The sequence below is a fragment of the Rhyacophila brunnea genome, unplaced genomic scaffold, assembly GCF_057557595.1.
Source record: "Rhyacophila brunnea isolate RB1 unplaced genomic scaffold, BYU_Rbru_1.0 scaffold_2, whole genome shotgun sequence".
NCBI classification, from domain to species: domain Eukaryota; kingdom Metazoa; phylum Arthropoda; class Insecta; order Trichoptera; family Rhyacophilidae; genus Rhyacophila; species Rhyacophila brunnea.
Window position 1 is genome coordinate 55,440,791 of NW_028232859.1, and position 26,522 is coordinate 55,467,312.

Consider the following 26,522-nt stretch of genomic DNA (forward strand, 5'->3'; position numbering starts at 1 on the left):
TATAATATATAAGTTATTCACCTGGTGGATATTATATATATTAAAAAAACTTATTTTTCCACAAAATATAAAACACAATATTAAGTTTGTCTGTAACCAGTGAGTACCTACATAAAATCAGTGAAAATGTTTCGGTATCACTGCTCTAAGCGAACGATGTTGATTCTGATAGTTATTAAATTACATCGATTAATCATACCTAACTATAAGTATACGATAATTTATTGTATTTTAATGTAAACACGATACTATATGGCCACTGATCTAGTAATATACCCACGAAAGTGAGTATGTAGATTTGTAAAAAAAAATCGTCTCTCGATTATAAGCAATGAGCGAATTGCTCCGTCTCATCGATTTAAGCTAATTATTTGTACGCCTGCTTACGAATCAAAGTCAGGTGATAGATACCCACAGAGCGGCGAATCTAGGTTGGCTCATGCAGGCAGAGGTACGCGTGTATCGAACTTGTAAGTCGAATGTAATTAATATGAATTGCCGGTCGAGGAAAACCGGTATCACTACTCCTTCACTTCCACCTTCCAACCGCCTCATTTGGCTCGCTTTCGGTTTCTTCCGCCAAAAACATACAAAAATCAGCACTACTTATGTATCATACTTACCAAGTGTCTAATAATTATCTCAAACCGTCTTCCAGACTACGCTCTTCAGAGCTCCATTGTGAGTTGTGACCGAAGTGACTGTACTGAATTTGTATGAAAATTAGTGTAGTATTTCCAGCGCCCCTTTTCCCTGACTTTTATAAGTTTAGGCTACTATACTAGAAAATTTACCTCAGCAACTTCGGTACACGAGATTCTAGCTAGAAACTCTATTAGTCCCATCATGTTGATTGAAGATGGCCATACACCAGCAAGTTTATCAAAACTGATTTTATGTTACGATACAAAATAGCAAATAAAATCAATATTTTTTAGAAATATATCAGTGTAGTTATGTTGCAAAATGCAATATTGATGAATTGGTACGGGGATTTAGATGTTGCAAGTAAAATGGTCTAGTACCTAATTTATGTAATTTATGAATGTGCGAGACCTTAACCTAGGTCTGAGACTGCGTATGGTAAGTTGTTATGTTCTCTCAATTCTTTTCTATGGTATAGAAGTATGGACGCTAAACCAATGTAACGGAGACTTGAAACTTTCGAGATGTGGCTGTATAGACGCATCCTCAAAATTCCTTGGACTGACCGGGTGACAAATGTTGAAGTTCTCAATCGAATGGGGCAGGACCGAGAAGTTCTACGTAGTATCAAAACCAGGAAACTACAGTACCCTGGCCACATTATGAGAGGACAAAAGTACAGCGTTCTCCTACTTGTAATTCAAGGAAAGATCAATGGTAAGCGTAGCAGAGGACGGCGCCGCATTTCGTGGCTTAAGAACCTCCGTGATTGGTACGAGTGCAGGTCCACTGAACTGTTCCGGTTAACCGTGGTGGCCGACCTCCGCTAGGGGATGACGCAATAAGAAGAAGACCTAATGTATGTGATTAGTGGATTGGTGTCAACTGTTTAACCATCAATACAAGATAATGATACATGAAGGGATCTGAGGTTACCAATATTTTCGTCACTGCTTGTACATAAAAAATACGTCTAGTTGAATGTGTCACTCATTGTAAGAGCGTTATTTTATTGGGTGTTTGTGAGTTACTTTGAAAAATGCGGACTTATAAAAGTCATTTATCACCCATTTACCTTTGGAAAAGTCGCTAGTCGCTAAACATCCATTCACGTAACTCCTGGCTAATAAATCTCACCGACTGGTATGAGCAGGGAACAACACAAAATGAATTGGAACTAGCTTACCTACCTGGTGTGGTATAACAGGGTACGGATCTCGAGTGTGGAAAAATATCCAATAAACTTGAACACGTGTAAAAGAATATGTTATTTACTATAGTTACGCCTGTCTCATACCTAATGTGAATTAAAAGTATGTCACGTAAACATAACGAGTATGCAATATTAGAGGACAGTCGGAGCGGTTTGTGTCTCATGACCTAAACTTTAAAGTAATAAGTGGATCTTGTTTCAAAACTGATACTAGGAGCGTAGGGAAAGCCAGTTTTGATTATTTTTGGGTTCCTTGGGTTTGAGCTTAGCGCTGTTCCCAGTAGAGACCGACAGGGAAAATATTGCAAAAATCATCGCCGACGTTATTTACGTTATACGATATTTTAACGGGTTTTCGACCTAAATTGGCCACATTTTCCGTTGCCAATTTTTTAGATTTTATGAGCGAATCGAGCCATGTTGCCTATGTCTATAACTACAGTCAGATCACTACTTTAAGTGGTTAAATGAAAGAAAATATTTAATTCTTTTATGATTGTCCTAGCACGTTCATGCGATTTCCATCTCATTCATAATAAACACATTCATGTTGTATTTACTCCACTTTCTTTACGCGATGTCGTATTTTTATTTTCCCGGTGTCGGCGTGACCGCCCCCCGCCACCCCCCGCAAACATACGAGTCGGCGAATACGCCGGCAGCGCGCATCGCATCGCAGGCTCACTAAAATAACCACAAACGAATATTAATACAAACACACAACAACACAACATAAACGAAAGCGAAACACTTTCAATTGTAATCAAAGTATCGCCGTTTACATTACCGTCGTCTGTTCACGAAACTAGAAGCAACATTTTTTTTTCAAACACCCTCACAAAACCAGCACGGACTACCTACCTATGAGTTCGTGATTTTAAAACATACTGAACTGACACCGGTTTTGGTAAATAAACGAGCGTGTATTTGTTAAACGTTAACAATACACACAATCATGCATAATAAAGACACTACATACACAAGTACGAATTCTGAGCGCAAGGAACCACCAATTAACCATAAATCAATAATATATAGGCAGCAATTATTCCGATTGTAAAATCATTCATTCAAATACAACAAAATAAAGCCAACACAAATTACACATTGTTGATTTTTATCAGTGACAAATTATAATAAATAATTCAACAAGTCGAAATCAATATGTTTAACAACATGCATTGCAAAAATATTTTGGGGGCCTCCTCTAGATGAGCAGACCGATTTGGGCATTACAAGTTCTTATAACAAAACAACTGGACTGCTTCTTCAGAAAGTAATCAGAATGATAGAATATTCTTGATAATCATACAAATGTAGTATTTATATTTTATACTGTCATTTAATTCTTCAGTACTTTTTTTTGTTGTTCTTTTTCACCTGTGATCCTGATAAAACTATTTTGTAAGTTACTAGACATCGTCGTATTATGCAATTATTGACCGACCTAAGTATGCAGCATTGGGGTTAAAAATATATATACAGTATAAACACTATTGAAAAAATGTCAACAAGTAGTACAGAATAATAACAAGTAAGTACCTAATTCTTTTGGACACAACGAGACAGCAGATTGTGACGCTGTTAACAGGTTTGACATTCAATTTACTACATATTTTTGATTATCATTATTTAATGAAGTCAAATTTTGTGGGGATAGATAGTCAATAAATTTAACATATTAATACAATACGAATGAGTATGTAGAAGACACCGTATTGGGTAGATATATTGAAGCTTTTTGACGTCATCATTGTTGTGAATGTATTTACGGAGTAAAAAAATAATATTAGAATAATGAGTATCTACCGGAGTAGCTGCCGATGGTCGAAGCACAGCCGATTGTCAAATCTCTACTAAATCAGTAAACAACACGATACAGAAACTGTCACTCTGGTATGAAACGAAAATTATGATGTGTTTATCGATTACGATTTGATCGAGTCGACGGCGGTCGCCGGCTGAGAACGCGAGAGAAAGATATACGAACACACCACACAACTGCCGGCAACCTACTGCCGAATTGCCCAAGTCCAGCAGTGACAGCAGTGTTGCCATCTTTTTGTCGCTGAAATATAGTATTTCGGCAAAAATTATAGTACGCGTTGAAAATGTACATAAATAAAAAAAATATGGAGGATTTTAGAAATTCCGTTTCAAATGAAAGTCGCACCTCTTTCAAACAACTTTTTTTCTTGGCTCACCAAATTTTTCTTTGTTACGCAATTATAATAATTCGTACCAAATTGTAGTACGGAAATACCGAGAGAAAAAGAACTTTTTATGGTAGAAATTAAATATTTGGAGAAAAAAATCCGATATTCAATATTACTTACGTTCTTTATCGGACATTGTACGCGGACCAAAACTATAGGAAGTATAAAAATATTATAATTCGACTGACAACAATATAGCAGTGTTCCTATAATATTTTTATCACCAAATTATAGTCAAACAAATAACTATAGTATTTCGGCAAAAGCATCTTCGGTTGTAACTATGTTAATTCGTGAGTGAGTGATTCTTATTTATTTTTTACCAGGATCAAAATCGACAAATTCAAGTGACCAATTCAATAAAAAAAAATTCACAGCGCATATTTCAAATTTTACTATTCCACACGAAATTATAGTACATAAATGCCGCTATAGAGTACTTTTGTCGTATTATATCGTGAATAGTACGCGGACCAAATTTATAACACAAATACTATAAATATAGTACGGTTGGCAACACTGACTGACTCAGGTCTAGCCGGAACGGTGCCCCTTGCCTCTTTCCCCTCTCTTCGGCGAGAGTAAAGTAAGTGAGCCCCTCCGAGGAGGCCCCTCGGCAGCCTTTGCCGCCCCAAGCCAGTCTCGGCGACATGTGCACGTTGGGAAAACTCACCCCCGAAAGCGCTAGACGTCTGAGAAGCTCTTCTAAGCTTCGTCCGAAAGCTCTAATATTACTAACTTTTTACTGGCTTTGGTTGTCTGCGTATTTTATGTCAATTATTAGGTACGTAATATAACTGTGGTTTATTATTATAATTAATTTTCGTAATAAGTAATCCTTTGTGAATATGTGGAAGGCCATTGTAATAAAAGAAATAACACAATTATGTTTTCAGTTCATACTTCTTTCAGCTTTTTTATTAACGATAACTATGTTCAACCAAAATGTTTCGGGTGTTGATATATTCCACTTGCGTGAGTTGAGTTTAGGTGAACGCTTTTTTAATAAATTCTTAACTCCTTAGCAAACTCGGTGTACTTCTTTGAACTTAGATGTATAATCGTATTTTCACTGCTTTTGTATGTTTATATTATTATGTTCTCTTTTTATATTTTCATTATTTTGTATCGCTTGTATTACTTTTTTTTCTTCTTTTTAATAATGTTTCATGGCATGCTGTGAACGTCTTAAACCTATAACATGTCTACAATGTGTTAAAAAAAAAATGAATATAATTAAATTGAAATTGAATTACCAATTTCATAGTTAAGATATTTTCAACTGAAATCTAATAAGGGTTAAAAAAATCTTTTTCATTAAATAAAATAAAACGTCGCATACGTATCGTTATCTTTTGTATGAAATCAATATTACTGTTCTATTAGTGGAACCCCGTGCCCGGAATTCATGTTTTCCCGCGATTTGCGTGTAGTTTCTACTGTCCCGTTTTATTTTAATATACTTACCACTTTCTATTTTATTTTTGCAATTTAAGACCAAAATATTTCAAATTAAATTTAAATTACGTAGTTATTAAAATTTTAAATCCAACGTTACACAGCACTATTGTATATATTTTTTTTGTTTACAACTCCGTTCAAATAATATATAAGCAAAACAACTTTGTTGGTTCAAAATAAAACGAATATTCTCGGAAATGTGAAAGAACACAAATGAACAGAGAACACAAGAAGAACATTATTAAGATGCTCATAACCAATTTCTGTTTTTTAAATAAAATATTTTAAAAAATAAATACCCATCCTAATTTACGTTTTCCCTTTATTTAAATTTTTTATCAGTGTATTCGTTTTAAAACAACATTTCTTAATAGGAATATTCCGGAAAATGTGAACGAACACGTTGACATATTATGCTCTAAACCAGGGGGGGGCAAACTTTTTGGATGGAGGGCCAAATTCAAGAATTCAAAATTAGCGGCGGGCCGCAAGTAAAATACCATTTTTAGATATACACTATTTATTGACACGAAAAATAAACATGACAAAAAAATAATGAGAAGAATGAAACTGTTATTACATTTTTGAACATTTTTTTTTTAATTCAGGTGTTAATTTTGTACTTGATATTCTCAAAACTGCTTGTGAACGGGCATCGGAGATATTTGATCGTAAAGATTTTTTATTGAGGTTCATGATCGAAAATGTTTGTTCACATATATAGGTTGATCCAAAAATAATGAACATTTTTTTGCATAATCTTTAAGTTGGTCGAATTTGTCTGAATTAAGGGCATTGTAAAATTTGGAGATTTCTTCACGACGATGCAATTCTCTTAAATCAGTGTCACACCGCAGATCAATAATCTCAAGTTGTAGCTCTGTCGGCACACTATCGGTATCTATTGAAATCGGTGTTCAAAGTAGAAAATAGTGGTTACATAGTGTGAGACGAGACGCAAGGAAGACGTATTGAGATAATACATTTACGAAACAACAAATTCGTCAACTTTTAATCCATTGTCAATATTTTTTAAAAAATTATAAAAAAGTTATTCGTAATCAGAAGTACAATTAATGATGGAGGGCCGCAGTTTGCCCCCCCCCCCTGCTCTAAACCTAAACTAAACCAATTTCTATGATTTTTAATAATAAAAAAATATTTAAGTATGTATATAAAAATCAATACCCCAATTTACGTTTTCCCTTCATTTACGTTTATTGTCAGTCCCTTCGAAAACCCGGGGTTTCAATTACTCGTTTTAAAAAAACATTTTCTGATTCCATGCCATACATTTGTTATTTCTCGTCGTATTATATTTATTTGTTTTTTTTACAAACAATGCTATTTTTAGCCAAAAGTATATGTATTTGGTTTTAAACAAACAATGGCATTTTTCAGTTAAATCTATAGGTAACAGATTTTAGATTTGAGAGAAGAAATCGTCAAGAACAAAGCTCGGTGAAAAAACAATTCCTAGATAAATGTAGGCATCTAATGATTATCAAGAAGGACAAAATTGGATCCACGGTATATTAAGTAGCAACACAACGCACAAGGCCGTGAGGATTCAACGAAGAAAGGCCTTCATCCGGCAGTGGATTAACCCAAGCCGATGATGCTAAATATACTAAGCCCACCTACTCAAAATGCAAACAGTGATCGAAACTGCAAATTGTTTCTAACGCTTTAAATTTACGATTTTCGGGTCCTAGGCGTACGTATTGTTGAAGTCTAGACATTTCACAATTTGGGACACTTTCTACGATCTCGGTCTGAATTCTGAATACGGCATTATTTGAGGTTAACAATCGCATGGTAACAAGAGAATTGACATTTTCGCGACGATCATTTTTGAAGGTGACAAGATAAAAAAAAACACGAAACTAGGTACCTACTTAAATGCAGCACTATACTAAAAACACACTTGTTTATTAGCTATTGCAGTGTTCGTTGATTTTGATCAACTATTGCTGAATGAGAACGCCATTTTTTTTAAATTTAAGTCAAACTATTTTTGGCAGATACCTACAGCGAATTGATTTCTCCCATTTAATAATTAATAACTCTCCAAAATAGTAATGGGGCATACAATATATTAATAAATTAATCAATTAAACTGGCGTTTACGTGGTAGAACTCCATTATAATGGTAGAATCAACAAAAATAACTTCATCTCTGTACATTTATTGTAGCCATATTCTACATGACATTGCTTAAAAAAATCACACCCGCTGGTAGAGGAAACTCAACAAAAATAATGTTCACGAACAGTAGATAAAAAAGAAACACCAAGTATACCTAAGTTATTAAGTTAACATTGAAAGGTATGTGTATTGTGTAGGTACTATTTACTAATGTGATAAGATAAAAATATAGTACCTACTTTATATTATTATCATATACTTAAATAAGATATTCAATTTTCTCACGTTTTACATCAATCAATTCATTAAAAGATAAGAATCGCGGTTATATAAATATTAATCAATACGAAAGTCACCGACGATTATAATTCGTATAAAATAAACATTCAGTCAATAGCATAAAAATGCCATTTTGACAAAATCGTCACATCGAATTAAAAGAAAAAAACAACACAAAGTTAACGATAGGGAGAAAAGGTTAAGAAATGCTGCGATAAACTATACGCTTTCATCCCAATAATTTCTAACAATACTTACAGATTAATCTCGAATGGTGATATAGCACTACCAACTAATGTTTAGAGGTAGGTTATAGAGAATTAAATGCAATTAATATACGCGTAAACAACGATAAGTCTTGTCTAAAAAACAATGTCAAAGTATGTCAGAATGCCTTATTTATTAAATTTCAAAAAAAACCGGGTGCTACTGAGCTTTGGCTAGCAGAACTGTGATACGAATAAGTCAAAAGCGATCGTAAATTCAGCAAACGTACGTGGGATTAGAACCGTGTTTTGAAAAGCATTTTATTTGGACTAATGGTATTCATTACGTGCACTAAACGCTACGTTACAAATGCGAAATAACTTATTACACCTCGAATAGTTATGGATATTAATTGATTAGGTAAGTAAGTTGTTTATTTTATAAATTGCCCGGATAGTAAATTAAGTCGCTAGCAAAACCGGTTCGGACATTCAACATTCGATCAACGATATTCGAAAAATAATGAATTGGTACCTAATTAATAAATTTGAATTTTGTTATGGTTTGATTTTCTAGATATAATCACATATTACATCTGTTTAACAGCGATAAAACGTCCGTGTATTTTTTAAGATGTATCTACATATTGAAAGATTAAACCAGTTAATGGTTGAAGACTTTTGCATATAAACTACATTTTCGCCACGAGATTTAAACATTGCCATTAAATTATATTTAACGTAATGTTCTAACTTAATTTCCACTATTACCAATACGGAATGATGGCATGACCTGGATAATGCAAGAAGACTCGCGAGCAACAGGAATTCATGGAGGCACAGTGTGGTGTCCATATGCTCCAACTAAGGGGCGGGTTATGGTCGAAGAAGAGGAAGTTATATTATGACTTTGAATATTTTGATTTATGACTTAATGACGTAGGCCATTTAACGCAAGAAAAACAAAACCTCCGGAATATCCACAAATATTACCAATATTGGCTGCGCGCTTTTGTTTACGTGACAAACTTAAATGCATATTATGATTCCGACGTAACTATTGAAAATAATATATTATTTTAAAATAAATAAGTGTTTCACCGGTAGTTATAAGTAGAAACCTTGTAATACATTAAAACCATGTTAGTTATTTAAAAAAAATGATCAATTATTGAATTTTCATTAAACACGCCACATTTTATCACTTTTTGCAGAACTGACGACGCCACTTTCATCTATAGCAGAAAGTAGGTATATATATACCATACCTATATCTGAAAAGCCTATACTATCATAATCATATATTTCATTTTACAATATAACCGGCGATTATATTATTGCAGCTCTAGTTGCATACATTTACGACGTAAACTATAATAGCATAACAGGTATAAATTAAAGTTTCTGAAACTTTTTTGAGTCACGAGTCACGACCCATATTTAGGGTAATAATTTTTTGTCTCCGAACCCTAGAAAAAATAATCCGTCCATAATCAAAGTGAGAGCTTTTTTAGCTCTTCTGAATCGAATGCTATTTATTGTCGAACGAGTGTGCAATTGAAGTACACACGCTTTGACGGTAGAGGCGCTAGCAACTCTCCGTTTGACATTTATTAAACGTCAGAAATTCGTACGTAGTATAGAAGAGGCTGTAATTTTATTTTTTCTATCTTTTACGTAACTTCTTCTTCTTTAGCCATATCCGCCCTCCAAGAATCCCTGTCGCTCGCCAGTCTTCTTGCTTCGTTCCAGGTCAAACCAGCATCCCGTAGCTCCGCCGTATACACTCTGTAGATTGTATTTAGCGGCCTTCCAGGTCGCCGGAATCCGGTCGGCTTGAAGAACAGGCAAGCCAGGTTAAAGTTCTCTTCTGGCATCCGCAGCACGTGATATTAAAATAATTATTAGTAAACTGTTGGTTTATTGCGAAGAAAAAAAGGAGTGGCATCTAAAAAGAGAGCTGATGCATTATTTAAACCCGCGTTGCCGCCATGACAGGTACGTCACTGAGTAGTCTTCCATATGCGACTACAGCAACTTCCGGTTAACGACGAGATCTTGTTTTCGGACAATAGTTATTACTTATCTCAATGTTTTCTTATTTTCTAAAATTAGGTTAGGTACGGCCCATTTGTTAAGAACCTCTGATATAAAGTATTGACTCAGACCATTTGGCATGTTACCATAAGAATGGATGTATATGTATACCTAGGTATAACATCACGGTCTGACCAATGCAATCGCAATGATATCTTGCTTTACAAATTGCATAAAGACACTATCTACAACTCCAGTAGTCCTCTAATACTGTTATAAATACTATTAACAAAATAAAATAACCAAACGTTCTAAAATATTTTTGTTTACTCAGGGATGAACCAGTGGGAGGATATAGTTTCGATAATAAAATTGAAAGCATTCCTTCGGGCCGTTACTTGATTTTATTATGACTTTTGAATATATACATATTTTTTTAAACTGAAACGTCATAGAGGCGGTTTTCACTTTCGTATAAACGAGTTCGCGTTGAAAAGGCGAGAAAGGCAGGCCGCGGGCGCCACTCGCACTCTAGAGCTAGACGAGGCAGCCTATTTCTGAGCAGGGTGCGCTTTTCCAAGCGGCCATCTATGGCAAATCAACAAATGGCAAGTTGCAGGTACAGTACTCTCTCAGTAATCCGCCACCCCAAAAACCAGACAAGTGTCCAATTAGTGAGAACGGCGGATAATCATAATCACGGCATGGTTGCATTTTTTTTTGAGAAATTTGTACTAGCAAATGACGGTTTTATTTATACCTAATCAAAATCAAGTATTTACTGAATTATACATATTTATAAACTAAGTTTATTAACTAAATATTAAACAGTAAATCACTTGACACAACCAGTTGTTCAGTGAGGCAGATATTCTTGAATGGCTTAGGATTCCTGGCTTTTTCTATGACCAAAAGCTTCATTTTGCATGTCCCGATTGCATTGGAGCATGGCATAATTGTGATGCGGTCCTTGGGCACTTTCCTCCCTGGTACATTACTTTCTTCGCGATGAACGTACTTTTTACGAAGGAGAAGTTTCCAAAATAAACCCGTCTCATCTGCGTTGTATACTTACTTGTACGCGGCGGACTACTGGCGAATTATAGAGCTTGATTTTGTACTTTTAACTAGTAAAAATAACGGCGGATTATAGTAGTTGTCGGATAATCGAGCGGCGGATTACTGAGAGTGTACTATACATCAATAATAAATCTTCAGACATTGTTTAAAAATCAGCAATGAAATAATATAAATAAAAATCCAAATAACAATAAATAATTAAAGAAATCAGAAAGGTAAATGTTTCTAAAATACCTAAAAAAAATGTTCATTAAATCGGTAGATACAAATATGATCGCAGAAGAAGTGAAATGAATATTAAGAAATTCAATGTAAAGCAACGCTAAACCAATCGTAAATACGACATCGTTATGACCAGGGATTACAAAAATAATGGGAAGTGGGTGATTAGATGGTGTAAGAAGTTTTAGAAGTGTGGATAAATATGAGATAAACTTAAAAATATATTATTTTCAATATTTACATCTGCATCATAATATGCATTAAACATTGTGACGTAAACGAAACGCGCATTCAATATTGATAATATTTTACAACATTGAGGTGGACTTTGTATCTCTTGCGTTTTATGGCCTGACCGTCATTAAGTCGTAAAACGAAACTGGCTTCAAAGCCTCGGTCCATGGAGACTGGTTTTTGCAGTTTTATCTCATTAATCTGTTCTATGGTTATGACGATGGTAATGAACAAGCGCGTTTTCTTTCATTTCTTTCGTATAATTCTGCATTTTTGCACAATATTGCACAATACAAAAAATAGTAGATACACGTAGTTAGTCAGTATATCAAACCGTTGAACCGACCTAATTATTTTGTCCTTCATTCTTTGCATAATATTCCCAGAGGATGTGACCAAACTTCTGTGAAGTATTACTGCATTTGCAATCTGATTCATCTACTATCCGGTCAAGCTGAAAGAGTTTAGCAGCCAAACCTTTACCTACAACTACTTACATGTCAATATAGTCCCGGTCAACCTTTCACTCCTAAATCAAACTCCTCCACGCTGTTTAACCATCAGTCTTTCTATGTAATTTACAGACCTCATTGTCCAAAAGTTAAGGTCGCGACAATGCCTGGCTCACCATAAAGAGTATAATATGGTTGTGCCGACGCAATCTGGTGTTATCCTCACAGATGAGGCAGAAAATCTTTAGAATAATTTTACATCCACACTTGCATGAGAACCCTTGGATCTCGGCGTCCAAGTCTCTGACCCATATATTACAGGATTGTGAACCCACCATACCCAGTAACAACTTGCATGGTAGGTTCGAAAATCTTTCGAAATACTGATTGAATTGGAAGGCACCCTTGCATATCCAGGGCTGTACGTACATGACTGGTGGAGATGAGAAACCTAAAATTATTTTAATTGAATTGCCAATAAGGACCAACACGGCGTGCGTCCCTGCCAATAATGGCAGCGTGATTGTATTGATGGCCAAGAATGCGACCGCGAAAAACCCACCACAGACAGCTGAGCCGAACGACGTCCAACGTATTCACTTAAAATAAAAGGGAAAGCTACTTCCCAAATAGATTAACGATTAAAATCTATACAAAAAACAATAATCATCTTTTTCCGTGATGCGTATAAAACCTTATTAATTAGTGTGTAAGCATGAAATGGTTTATTACATTAATTTGACTACGGATATTTTTCCAATCTCCGGGAGCTTCGAAATAACTTTCTGTGGGGCATTCAGGAGATAATATTATTAACTGGAGTGACAAGTCAACACTGGAACACAGTACCAGTGTTGCCAATTTATTGTCATTCACAAAGTTATGCCAGATAACATAAGAAAAAATAATGATTTTAAAACAAAGTTTGTGGCCAATTGAACAACAATTGAGTTATTTATGTAGACAGCTGTTTCGGTCTATGAACCCATCTTCAGAATGACACTACGATTAACTGATTTCCTAAACAAAAAAACTCAATTAATGTGAAGTAACAAACAAAAGTCTTAGAACCAACATTATGAACTTCTATCAAGTAAACGCCAATGTATCTAATAAAAGAAAATATAAGGTATGAATTGCTAAATTTTCTCAGAAAAATGTTTAGAAACTGGCTGTTGAAAAAGGGCACAATTATAGATTCACATATCAACCACATAACGCCGCAGACGACTTTTTTACAATTAAATCAGAATTGTGGTGTGTGTTTATCTCACTTAACTGGTCGACCTGCCACGCCGGATCCCTCGAAGCCCAGGCCCCCAGGCTAGAGCCCTGCCAGCCCATTACTTGGGGGGCCATGATGTAGCTACTTTTAATAGATTTATATCGAATCATTTTTTTTACTCACCATTAAATTCTTACTAAATCAATGAAGAAGAAAATGTCTGACAATACTGTAACTGGCAGTTATGCCTAGGTATATAGAGAAGGCAGTTTTTTTTACTATGAGTAAGATACATTTGCCACAAAAATGATGCTTGTGCAAACATTAGTGTTCTCGATATTCCTATACGGAGTCGAGTCGTGGACCCTGAAGGCAAGAGAACGGAAGGCAATTGATGCCTTTGAGATATGGTGTTGGCGCCGAATGCTTCGCATTTCTTGGACGGAGCACAGGACGAACCAGTCAATCATCCAGGGACTGAAGATAAAGGAATGGCTCTCGACGATATGTCTGAGAAGAATTCTGCAGTTTTTTCGACATATTGTCAGGCGCGGACCGGACAACCTGGAGAGACTGGTAGTTTTGGGTAGTCTCCAGGGAAAGCGAAGCAGAGGAAGAGCGTCTGCGCGATGGAGCGACCAAGTGAAAGAGCTGACTGGGGGCACCATCCATTCTGCCCTGAGAGAAGCGGAAGATCGAGAAGGATGGAAAGTCTTGGTCGCTCAAAGGGTGGCGAAGTTTAAATGTGGTCACGATCCTCAGCCATGAGTGCACGACCAAGAAGAGAAGATACATTTAATCGTGTCCGAAAACTTGTACGTATGCAGTTCGCCGTATCACACTTCACCGTGAAATGTTGTATAGGATGTATGGCCGTATATTAAAGACCGCCTAACCTCTTTCGGTCGTATAGTACTGACATAAAATTCACGTCTAAATAAAACACGGTTCTTGTCGGTTTACAGGAAGCCAGCAGTAAACAAATTTTGAAAATAGCTAATATACTAGATTATTTGTTAGGTTAGGTTAGGATTTCATTCTTGAATATATGTTCCCAAAATCAGCTATGAAAATGGAATTAATGTTCATATTGAATCTAATAAAATTGGAGACCGTATACCTAATAAACGTCCATCTATTTCCGATAAGAAAGCTCACGGCGAACTGTGCTACGGTGAAATGTTTTACGTACAATTTACATCTAATCACATTTAATAATATTTACATTTATTAACGAGAATTCTATGACGTTTTCACAGGCTCGGTTCTAGCTTGAATTTTTCACCTGAGGATTTGCAATAATTTATTTATTCATTATAACAGGTTTCAATAATTCAACTATTATTATGGGCTATGTAAACATTTGCATATTAAATTACATGCCGTAAATAAAATACATACTGCATCTAGATAGGACCTAATGAGAATACGTTATCTAGTACTCATCGGCTGTAATAAATAATAATATTTATTTTCTATTTGACTTAAATGTAGGACAACGACCCTGATATGGAATAATTGTATTATTACGTAATTACAATAGGAAAAGGCGTCAAAGACAAATAATGCGATAACCAGGCAATTTAATTACATAAATGCACAGCATGGTACAAACATATTTAATTAACTTTGGTTACAATGTTATTAAGGTTGTCCACTAAACACGAAATTAATGGTCTGTAATACCCCACCAACACAGGTGCAAAGTATCTAAGAATGCATGATATAAATTTTCTTTCCTCAACTAAATCCAAATTAATTTCAGTTTCTTATCGTTATTTTCTTGCTGGGATGAATGTTCTTTTGTTTGTTTTTACGAGTCCACGCATAACATTGAGTATAGTAAGTTCTTTAGTAATATATTATTATTATTATAATTAATTTACTATGTTTATTATTATTAATTATTCACATTTAAATGCATGAAAAATGGAACAAGATAATATGATTATTTTCTTCTTCATTTTTTCTCAAGCTGGAGCATATAATATCAAGTAATCGTTGTCCGTTATCTGCCAATTAATATATCCATGAAATATGAAAAACATCCCACAGTGTGGTCAATAATACAAACTATTTTGTACAATTTTTTTGGCCATGTTCGATCCTAATAAGATAATATGGGCTTCCACAGAGTGGAGGTTTGTATTAACAGATTTTTGTTTTTACTAGAAATAATAATTGACGTTAGCCACTTGCTAAACGTTTTTCTATTAGGTCCATACTCTGACTCCAAACACAAATTGAAAAACAATATTTTTATTTTGCCAGAACCAAGATTCGAACCAGGGACCCACGACATTATAAGCCGGTGCGCAAGCCGCTCGAACATCGTTACACATTACAAAATAATTAATATATTATACACTCTGAAATGCGATGAGATTATACACATAAGAAAGTTGCATATTGCGCTCAGTTTTGATTTATGACTATTATCATATCAATGCTATTATCCCAGTCGAGACCATTTCCAATGTGCGACTGGGCTAAGAGTCACTGAAACAAATGAAATCTACGCAGATGAACATTGGCTCCGAACGTCACGACCAATAGTCCGGGCAAATTGCAATAAGAAAAAATGTATATGTTAGGCCGAATGTGCGAAATTGAATATTACATGAAATGGGCAAAATTTTGCCTAAATCATGAAAAATGCAAGCCCGTTGCCTTATTCATGAATTAGACAAAATATCTAAATAGTGCGTGAATTCGGCAGTAATTTTTCTGCCTAGTTCATGTATTGGACAAATTAGATAGTAGCGCTACGGTGGTATTTTTTGCAACTAAACTAAATGTATCAAATGCTCATGCATTGGTCAAAATGTACATATATTATCATCTATGGTCAAAATAGATGATCGCGCTCCGGTGGTGTTTTTTGCAACTAATCAAACTAAACAAATGTGTCAAATGTCATTGATTATAATATAAAAATATACCAATCAATAACTACAATGACGTTCATATCCATTTACTATGCGCAAAAAAAATCTAGAACTATAATATGGTAACGGAAGAATTTTATTGAAAAGTATTTTTGCGATTTGATTCGTGCTTGGGTATCAAACGTGCAATGGTCGATTGAATGTTTGTTGACACTTGATAGCTAACCTCAAAATGGACATTCAGTTGAATAATTTAATTCAGAATTACAAAACCTAACCTAACCTAATAATAATAATATTATATTATGTCCAATTATAACTAATAAAACCATCCGTATTAAATATACTTTTTCTTCTGTCATGTTGACAGTTCAAGAATTCCATACCCTGGCGAATTCATGTACTCAGCAGAAAATTTACCTAATTCATGAATAAGGCAACAGGTTTGACTATTACATGAATTAGCCAAAATTTTGCCCATTTCATGTAATAGTCAATTTCGCACATTCGGTGTAACATATACACTATTTAATTCCAGCGAATCAAAAAAACAAAATAGATTTACACGTACCTACATAAGATTAGGTATTGCTTTCATTTCTTCGAAATTAAGTCAGAATTTTTTCATATTTCGATTGACATTGCTTTTAGAAAACTCTGGACATTTATTTGATAATTCAGGGAAAGTACAAAAAATATTTGGTTTAATTTACGATAATACATGTTTCAAAGCAATCATAGTACATTTTATTCATTAGGTACATTAAATTTCTAGTTTTACTTTGATTTAATATTTAGTTATTCTCTGACATTATGAAATATTTATTAATTTTATTGTACCCCCCAGCAAAATTTAAGAGTAAAAACCTAGGGCTGTGGATGATTTATTGTATGATTTTATATTTAAGTAGGTATATACAATCAACGAATATAATCTTACAAAGTGAAGTAAGTATATTATGTGGTAGGTATTTTTTATTACAAATAATTTATTACAATGGTTAGGTAAGCTAACGATGGTGTGTAAAAAATACGTCATATCATTTACACACCGATAGTTTAAAAAATAAAATCGTGTATCAAGTTAATGGTAATTTTATTCCTGTGATGTCAAAGCTATATGTCGAACTAGGGCACTCTAAAAACATTTATACGGAGATAGCTCGAATAATACTTTAAAATCAATGAATTTCAAATGAATCGATTATTTAACGTCAGGCAAGTAACTTAAGTCGGGACCAAAAAAATATGGCATCATGATAATAGTAAGGTATGTATGTAGGTACTATGATAATTTTACTGAGACGGCAGAAAAACGTAACGTAGAGCTATACAAAAAGGGTTTGTCTGATCTTTTGACATTTTGATGATGGGTTTATGCCCCGAAATTTAATACTGTACGATTGACAACAAATATCCATTAATTCCAGACCAACATACATAGCGCCTCGAAAATAAATTATTAATTTTACCGTTACACAAACGCACGTTTGTTTGAAACTAAACGAAAATCCACACCTGGAAATTAAATGTATTTTTGACAGTCTACGTCGTATAAATGTGTCGCTTTAATCAAAGTAACATTCCACGAGACCACGCGACGATACATCCGATGAAATAATATTATAATGCAACTGTATTATATAGCACAGGTAAGCAATGCGCGACAATTTGTTCTAACATATTCGGCTTAACTCTAAAATTTCAGAATAAAATGAATACCTACGTTCATACAATACTATTAGTTACGATTACAGACTGAATTTAAGTATTTAAACGGGTCACTAGTTTCTCACATAATTTTTTTACTTAATGATGTAATAACAAATCAATTCGCGTCAACTTTACATACTCGCTTAATGGAGTATCCGCCAAAGCCAGATACAAAATGTAGATAGTTACATATTATTTTAGATGAATCATTAAGATGTCATTTAACATAATATCGTTTTCTGGTTTTTATTTTAGTTTCCATATTTCTATATTTCGATATTCACCTTTCACCTAACTTGGTATAGATTGTGATTCCTACAGTAATGTAGGCAGCGCTCGAAATGGACTGCACACACCGGAGCGCAGCTCCGGTTCGTGAAATCCTCGTGACTACCGCTGTCTCGTGGAAAAAAACAAAAATAGTGCTCCGGTTTGGAAATTATTATGAAAATCACTACATTAATTTACGTTTTATTAATAAAGGTCAGTATTGACATATCGTAGGTACACACCTATTTTACAAACAATAATATTATGATGTTGTTTGTTACAAAGTTTTTATACAATGTTAAGATAACATAAATTCTGATTAATAAAAGTTGTATACCATTCCATTCCATAAGATTTAGCTTTAGTATTCCAGAATTCGCCTTTCGACATGTTCAATTTCTGTGGATATCGTATGCTGTAACTAATTTAACTAATTAAACGCTTGGAAATAATACACTATGCATAAGTACAAATCAGCGATGTCTCGCTGGGGTAGACAATCCATATATTGCCATTATATGTGGCCGATAAAGTAAGAAAAATTAATAATACCTACCATTTTTGACAGCCGTAAAAATAGTTTTTTTCGCCAGCGGCGCTGAAAAACGATCCTTGCCAAAATCATTAAATAAAATTGCGTATCAGATATCTAGAGACTGCTATTGCATTTTCCCGTCTAAGGTACCTCCCTAATTAGATAGTAACAAAAAACTCGTACACTAATATTTTCGGAAAATTATCGAACACGCCGGTTCATAAACTGTTATATTTCGAGTGCTGAACGTAGGTATATCAAATATGTGCACATCACTTGCAAGAAATGATAAAAAATACATGTAGATTGTCAATTTCTTTATCTCGCTTTGCCAAGTTTATTAAATTTGTCAATTCGCATTCATTACACTTTCTTTGACGTTAGGTACTTACTATTTTACCACGTTTTTCTTAGCTCATATTCTTGTTTGCGGTGGTTGTTTATCCAGTACAAATCTTGCAATCGATTTTTAACTAACTTCCCGACTAGCTAGACATTTGAAACTTTTAGAATATATCAAAACACGATGCCAAGCATTATTTTAATACGTTTAGCCATCTTTAAGTAGAATTGAATTCATTTTCAGTTAATTCTGTTTTATATGAAAAGTTATTTCGGAAGAAATCCGTAATCCAATCCACTATTATTGGTTGCTAAGGGGGTGGTCCTAACAACTAAATTATTAATATATACGTGCGTTACTATGGAAATCAAAATGACATTTCAGTATTCTATATTTGTTTGATTGTTGCAAAATAGCAAAAAAAATATTTGTTGACAATTGCCTTATTTGTCCTAAATTATTAATACATATAATTGTCAAGTTTATATGATTCAACAGAAAATTTAAAAACGTGGTATATAAAAAGTTCTTTTTATTTTGTGGAACCCGTGAGTAGGACACATGTGTAATGCACATTGGCCGAAATCCGATGGATACATGTTCAAGTTCTGTTTTGCGTCATATCTTTTGCAAGATTGTTTCTGAGGTGTTTCCAAAGTATGTACGTTCAATAAAGAATGTTACATTCTCAAATCTTATGAAATATTCGTTGATTAAAAAAATAATTTATAAAATAATAATAATTGAACTTACACGTTGTCGAAAATTGTTTTCGCAATGCTTATAATTTTAAACTTAAGATATTGAGATTCCATGCTAATTTATTTCGAAATCAATTTGTATTCTACCTAGATTCTCCCAATGCATTATGGATCGGTTGTTTTGTAAGCTTTTGCATGAATAAAAAGTCTGACAAATTTACACAACGAAAGGATTTTATTACCATAGGCTTAAACTTGCAAAAAAACGACAAACAACAGAATACGTCAAAATAAATTTAAATTACCAATGACATTGTATTTATATAATAGGTGAATGAATATTTTAACTTATTTACAAGAAAAAAAAACACCGAATCACGTAGACAAGGCCTTAAAGAATATAATTCAGATCGTACCTACATATATTTTTTTCTTTTTAGCACTACAGCAGGCCTTGAGGCCCGGCCCAATGACAATAGTGTAGAGCAGGCCTAGGCAAACTACGGCCCGCCAAGTATTCCTGTGGGGCCCGCAAGCTTTATTTGTATTTCTGAAAAAAGTTTACTACAATTTTCTACAATTTAACGCCTTTTAAAAATAAAATTTGAATATAAGTACAAGAATTGCACCGTCGCGAAGAAATCTGCAAATTTTACAACACTCATAATTCAAACAACTTAAAGATGCTGCTCGAACAATGTTGGTTATTTTTGGATCAACCTACATAAATGTGAACAAACATTTTCAATTATGAATATCAATAAAAACTCTTTACGATCAAGCATCACCGATGAACATTTACAAGCAGTTTTAAAAAAACTACAAAATTAACACTTGAAATTAAATAAATGTTGAAAAATGCAAAACACGTTTCATTCATCCCATTAAATTGTTGGCTATTAGAGAATCATTTATTTTCTATGTTGAAATTCTTTTTTCATGATATAATAAATAGTGTATGTCTAAAAATAGTATTTTACTTGCGGCCCGCCGTTCATTTTATATTCCTAATGTGGCCCTTCATCCGAAAGGTTTGCCCAGACCTGGTGTAAAGGAATTGAAACAGTAGTATTAGCAATGAAACAATCATAAAAAATGTCTAGTCTTTGATAAAATCACATAAAAGTCTTGTGACCTCGCCGTGGATCGAATTTGCACCCCAGAATCCAATGGCAAATGGTGGAGGTAGGCTGTTAAGATCCCACATAAAAAGTGCACACTGAATTTTGTCAGTGATACTTAAGTATATGTTTTCATTTAACTAGACTCAAAATGAACATCGTGTTAATTAGTTTTAGAATTCGATTAGAGCCTACATAAACATAAACCAAGTCATAATAGTCAAAAAATATTCGTATAGGTAGTAGGTACATAATATAATGACATTATGACGTTAAATTTTTAATTACCTAAATATGTTTTTTTCTTTATTGTGGTTTAGTTAGGGAGGGCTTAATGAATTTTAAAACACTAAACAACACCATCTGTATATGTATTCGGAATTCAAGGAAAACAAATAAGTAGGTACTCGTATCACTGAAAAGTGTGCACTCTTTTTGTCGGATCGCCCATAGCAAAACCAAACTATTGTGGTTTGGCTGAGGTAGGGTTTAACTGAATTTCACCCCTCGCGCAATAACGTAAAATGTAACCAAATCCCGCACCCTAGAGGAGAAACAACAATAATTATAATCTACGGGGGGTGACAATATCGTCGATGCCGTACCTACCCTCATCACCCGCTTACAACCAAATACAAGTCATCGCTGTAAGCACCATTATACTGGGGATCCTCAAACTAATACTGTCAACTATTAGTACCTAATCTAATCTATTGACAACTGACAATAAGTCATTGCTGCATGTACACTAACCAGGTCACGATAATACCTACTTATAAGTTTATTAGTCCATGTATCATACGAATCAACGGATACCAAGCGCGGTAAGGGTCTCTATTCAATACGTATACCTACCACTTGAGAATTCTGACAATTGGCAAACGGTATTTCAAACTCACTATACAACACTTTAGTAAGGGTAGTTAGTAGAGGTGAGTTGGAAATACTGTCACCAGTTTGTGTACTCAAGTTTCGGATGAAACTGTGTGACCCAATAAACTTATTCCAAAAAACTTGTGATGATATCATCGTGAGTCGCTGATCTGTGCACTCAGTGCACAGTTGGTAGACTTTCAACACTAATACGCGCGAACGAGATACCACTTGAATATAGGTAAGTATATTTTAATTTATTAGTCTATTGCATGGTTTCCCAAACTATGGGTCGCGACCCACCAGTGGGTCGCGAGCGAATATTGAGTGGGCCCTCGCCACTGTATAAATGAATTTTAAAAAATAGGAAGTGATAAATTTGATATTTCATTCAGCTTATTGTTTTTGCGATGTTCATTTCGCATTGTGTTGTGTTGGACAGCGTACGCGTACGTCATTGTAATCTATAAACCAATGGAAAAGTGGTTGAATTGTGAACAAAGTGATGAAAATATAGAAGATCTTTTATGTGACAAAAGTGGCAAGGAGTCTGACTTCCGAACTCCCTCAACGAGTTCGCATGAAAACAAGCGACGGAAAGTTGTGAGAAAATATGACCCTGCATATCTAAAACTAGGATTCACTTGGAATCATGATACGATAGATCCGCGTCCTCAATGCGTGATTTGCTACGATTTATTAGCGAACGAAAGTATGCGCCCAAGTAAGTTGACGTGTCATATGTGACGTTAAAAAACAAACGTGGCCATCTCCAGTCAATGACTTTTTTGAGATTTTTGGTTGGTATGATTGCTTGTGTTGTTTTATATAATATTATTTAGTTAAGACATGGCTATCTCCTCAATTTCTGCTTCAAAAAATCAAATAAAAGATGTGATTTTTTTCAAACTTAGTCATATCCATTGATTTTTTATATCAAACGTGGTCACATTCGTCTTGGCCAATAACGACGTAGCACTTTTTCAAAATGGCCAATCATGTCGTGGCATTTTATCAAGATGACTCCCATCAGCAAAAAGTTTTCTCTGTGTATACGATGTGCTCTTCAAGTTTTTAAGCGAAATAATTGTCAAAGAATGGAAAATAATCCAAATAAAGTTTGAAATAGTGTCTCCAGATAATGCACGAAAGTTAACCAGATCAAATTATACCATTAAACGTTCAAAGAAGACTGAAAAACGGTAAGTAAATTTTGATTTTCAAACGTTTTACGACAGTTAGCATTTTAGAACCTCAGGGCTGTGCCTTGGCTGTTCATATTTTATGTTCAGTTTTAAAGCTGCATAATATCGTGTAAACTGGTTCAGTCATCTTTATTTTTTTTATATATTTTTATTCAAAAATATTGTTATGTTTGTTTAGTTACCTTTAATTCTAATATCATAAAACTCAAAATAAATTCATAAACCCAATTATAATTTTCAAATTATGAAGTGTTAGTTGTAAATATGAAATAAGTTATACATTTATAATGTTGTTTTTTTCGGGTGCCGGTCGAAATCCCGAAGGGCCGAAATCCCGAATGCCGAAATCCCGAAAGCCGAAATCCCGAATGGCCGGAAGCCCAAAGGCCGAAATCCCGAAAAATAAAAAAATATAAACAGTAATAGTTTTCAACCAGCGGCACCCCAATAGGCGGCGCTTTTTCTAGAGTGTGTAATTTAACAAGATAATTGGAATAGTTATATAAAAAACTATTATTGATTATGGAATGATGCAACAAAATAATTTTCAACCAGCGGTACCCCAATAGGCGGCGCTTTTTCTAGAGTGTGTAATTTAACAAGATAATTAGAATAGTTATATAAAAAACTATTATTAATTATGGAATGATGCAACAAAATAATTTTCAACCAGCGGTACCCCAATAGGCGGCGCATTTTCTTGAGTAAGTAATTTAACAAGATAATTAAAATAGTTATTTAAAAACTATTATTTATTATGGAATGAAGCAACAAAATAATTTTCAACCAGCGGCACCCCAATACGCGGCGCTTTTCCTCGATTGCATAATTTAACAAGATAATTAAAATGGTTATATAAAAACTATTATTAATTATGGAATGAAGCCAGAAAATAATTTTCAACCAGCGGCACCCCAAAAGGCGGCGCTTTTTCTCGATTGTATAATTTAACTAGATAATTAAAATAGTTATATAAAAACTATTATTAATTATGGAATGAAAATTATTTTCTTGCTTCATTCCATAATTAATAATAGTTTTTATATAACTATTTTAATTATCTTGTTAAATTACACACTCTAGAAAAAGAGCCGCCTATTGGGGTACCGCTGATTGAAAATTATTTTTTTGCTTCATTCCATAATTAATAATAGTTTTTATATAACTATTTTAATTATCTTGTTAAATTACACACTCTAGAAAAAGCGCCGCTTATTGGGGTACTACTGGTTAAAAAATATTTTTTGCTTCATTCTATAATTAACAATAGTTTTTAATACTACTATTTTCATTATCTAGTTAAATTATACAATCGAGAAAAAGCGCCGCCTTTTGGGGTGCCACTGGTTGAAAATTATTTTGTTGCTTGATTCCATAAATATTAATAGTTTTTATTATAACTATTTTAATTATCTTGTTAAATTACACACTCTAGATAAAGCGCCGCCTATTAGGGTACCGCTGGTTGAAAATTATTTTGTTGCTTCATTCCATAATTAATAATAGTTTTTAATACTACTATTTTAATTATCTAGATTAATTATACAATCGAGAAAAAGCGCCGCCTATTGGGGAACCGCTGGTTGAAAATTAATACTGTTTATATATTTTTATTTTTCGGGATTTCGGCCTTCGGGATTCCGGCCATTTGGGATTTCGGCCATTCGGGATTTTGACATTCGGGATTTCGTCCGGCACCCATTTTAACACAACCCTGTTTGTAAGAATACAAAACAAACCGATCGAATACAAAACAAAACTGTCTATCTCCAATAGTATTTATGTCAAATCCAGATGATACAAAACAAACATAGCCATCTCCAACATAAAATCGTAAATATCTTGTTTATTAAGGATCCGCGATTATTGAGCATTGTTTAAATCGTATTCTTTAAATAAAATATAATCATAAATTAAGAAATTATTAACTCACGGGTTCAAATTAACCACAAAAACAAAAAAGTTGATTTACTCAGTTTCACATGTGATGGAGATGACCACGTTTGTTTTTTAGCGTCACATATAGAAACAAAGCATTCCAACGATAAAAACAGGCCAGTAGACTTTTTTCAACGTAAATTGTTGAATATGAAATCTTCAACAAATGTTGTTTCCCATTTCGTTAATAATTATTTTGGGGAAGAGATGAAAAAGTTTGATTCGTTGCGTTGGATTTGTAACCCATTTCAAGACGACTTACCAACTAGTATGTCAACAAAAGCAAGTGAAGAACTCATTGATTTATCAGAAGATACGTCACTGAAAAATAGTTTCAATCGTAAACAGTTAACGAAATTCTGGCTCTCAGTTGCTGATAATTATCCTTGCCTGTTCGATGAAGCTATGAAAGTCCTCCTCCTCTTTACTACCTCATATCTATGTGAGGTCGGATTTTCGGCTATAGTTAACATTAAAACTAAATACCGAAATAAATTGGATATATCAAACTCACTGCGATTAAAAGCAACTAAAGTTGAAGTTGGTGCTAAAACTGTAATGAAGAAAAATAAGAAACAAATACATCCTTCCCATTGAAATAACTTTGTAAAAAAACGTTGCAGGTGTAGGTATAAAGTAATATTTTTTTTTATTTAAGTTGTGTTTCTTATTTCAAAAGTCTTTCATTCATATTGGTAACACTTATAAAAAATATTTTTTTTATTTCAATTAGAGCAAATAAGACAGCATTAAGTAGTTCCACGACTCGCCACTAGGGAATCTGAGCATTACCAATATTTATGCCCTCTTTTCTCTAAGACAGCTAAGAGATGGGTCCCAAGATTGGAAATTTTTGTTAGATGGGTCGGAGCCCAGTCAACTTTGGGAACCACTGGTCTATTGCGTTCGAATGTATGAATAATAGGTCATAAATTTTGTGTCGCAGCACAGTGGTGAGATGACGCACAGGCTTGTTATATAACCACTCAAAACATGTTTAATTTTTTTTTTAATCACTGTTATTCATTTTTATTAACAAGAATATTGTAACCTAACAGAAAAACAACTCACAAATTTTAAATGTGTTTTGAATATGAAGTTGGTTTTAGTTTCAGTTGAGTATGAACCTTTTGTCGCATACGCACGCCAAACGCTCTATATAGTATTCCAAATACTAGTAAGTATTTTGGAACAAGTTTCTATACTAAGTATTTTTTATACTGGTAGTAAGTATACGTCTTCAAAATCGACCAGTTTTCCCATCTCTAGTAGTTAGTCTCTATGACTTCCTTTCCTACAGTACACAATATTACAAAAATGACGTCTTACCGTCAACGAATAAATTCCTATCGCCTGTGGCAGTCAGTTCCACGTTGCGTGCAAATAGTTTTATTTTATTGTACATAATCAATATAATAATGAAATTAATTTTGATTTCATTTCAGCATACAGACACGCCGCCATCAAGAGTCCATTGATAGATTAGCCGATTTGCATATCCATTCACGTCTGGCCAT

General features: G+C 34.0%; 1 protein-coding gene across 2 annotated transcripts in view; it reads right to left on the reverse strand.

The window, feature by feature from the left end:
* Nucleotides 1–26,522, reverse strand: part of Oatp74D (Organic anion transporting polypeptide 74D) — a 153,469-nt gene that overhangs the window by 120,189 nt on the left and 6,758 nt on the right. The window contains exon 1 of one of the 2 annotated variants that reach the window (XM_085946936.1): nt 3,668–3,883. The exons of the other annotated variant lie outside the window; for it this stretch is intronic. The gene's annotated coding sequence lies outside the window, so the exon portion shown is untranslated. Of the gene's footprint in view, nt 1–3,667; nt 3,884–26,522 lie in introns of those variants that run through there. 2 annotated transcript variants of the gene reach the window in all.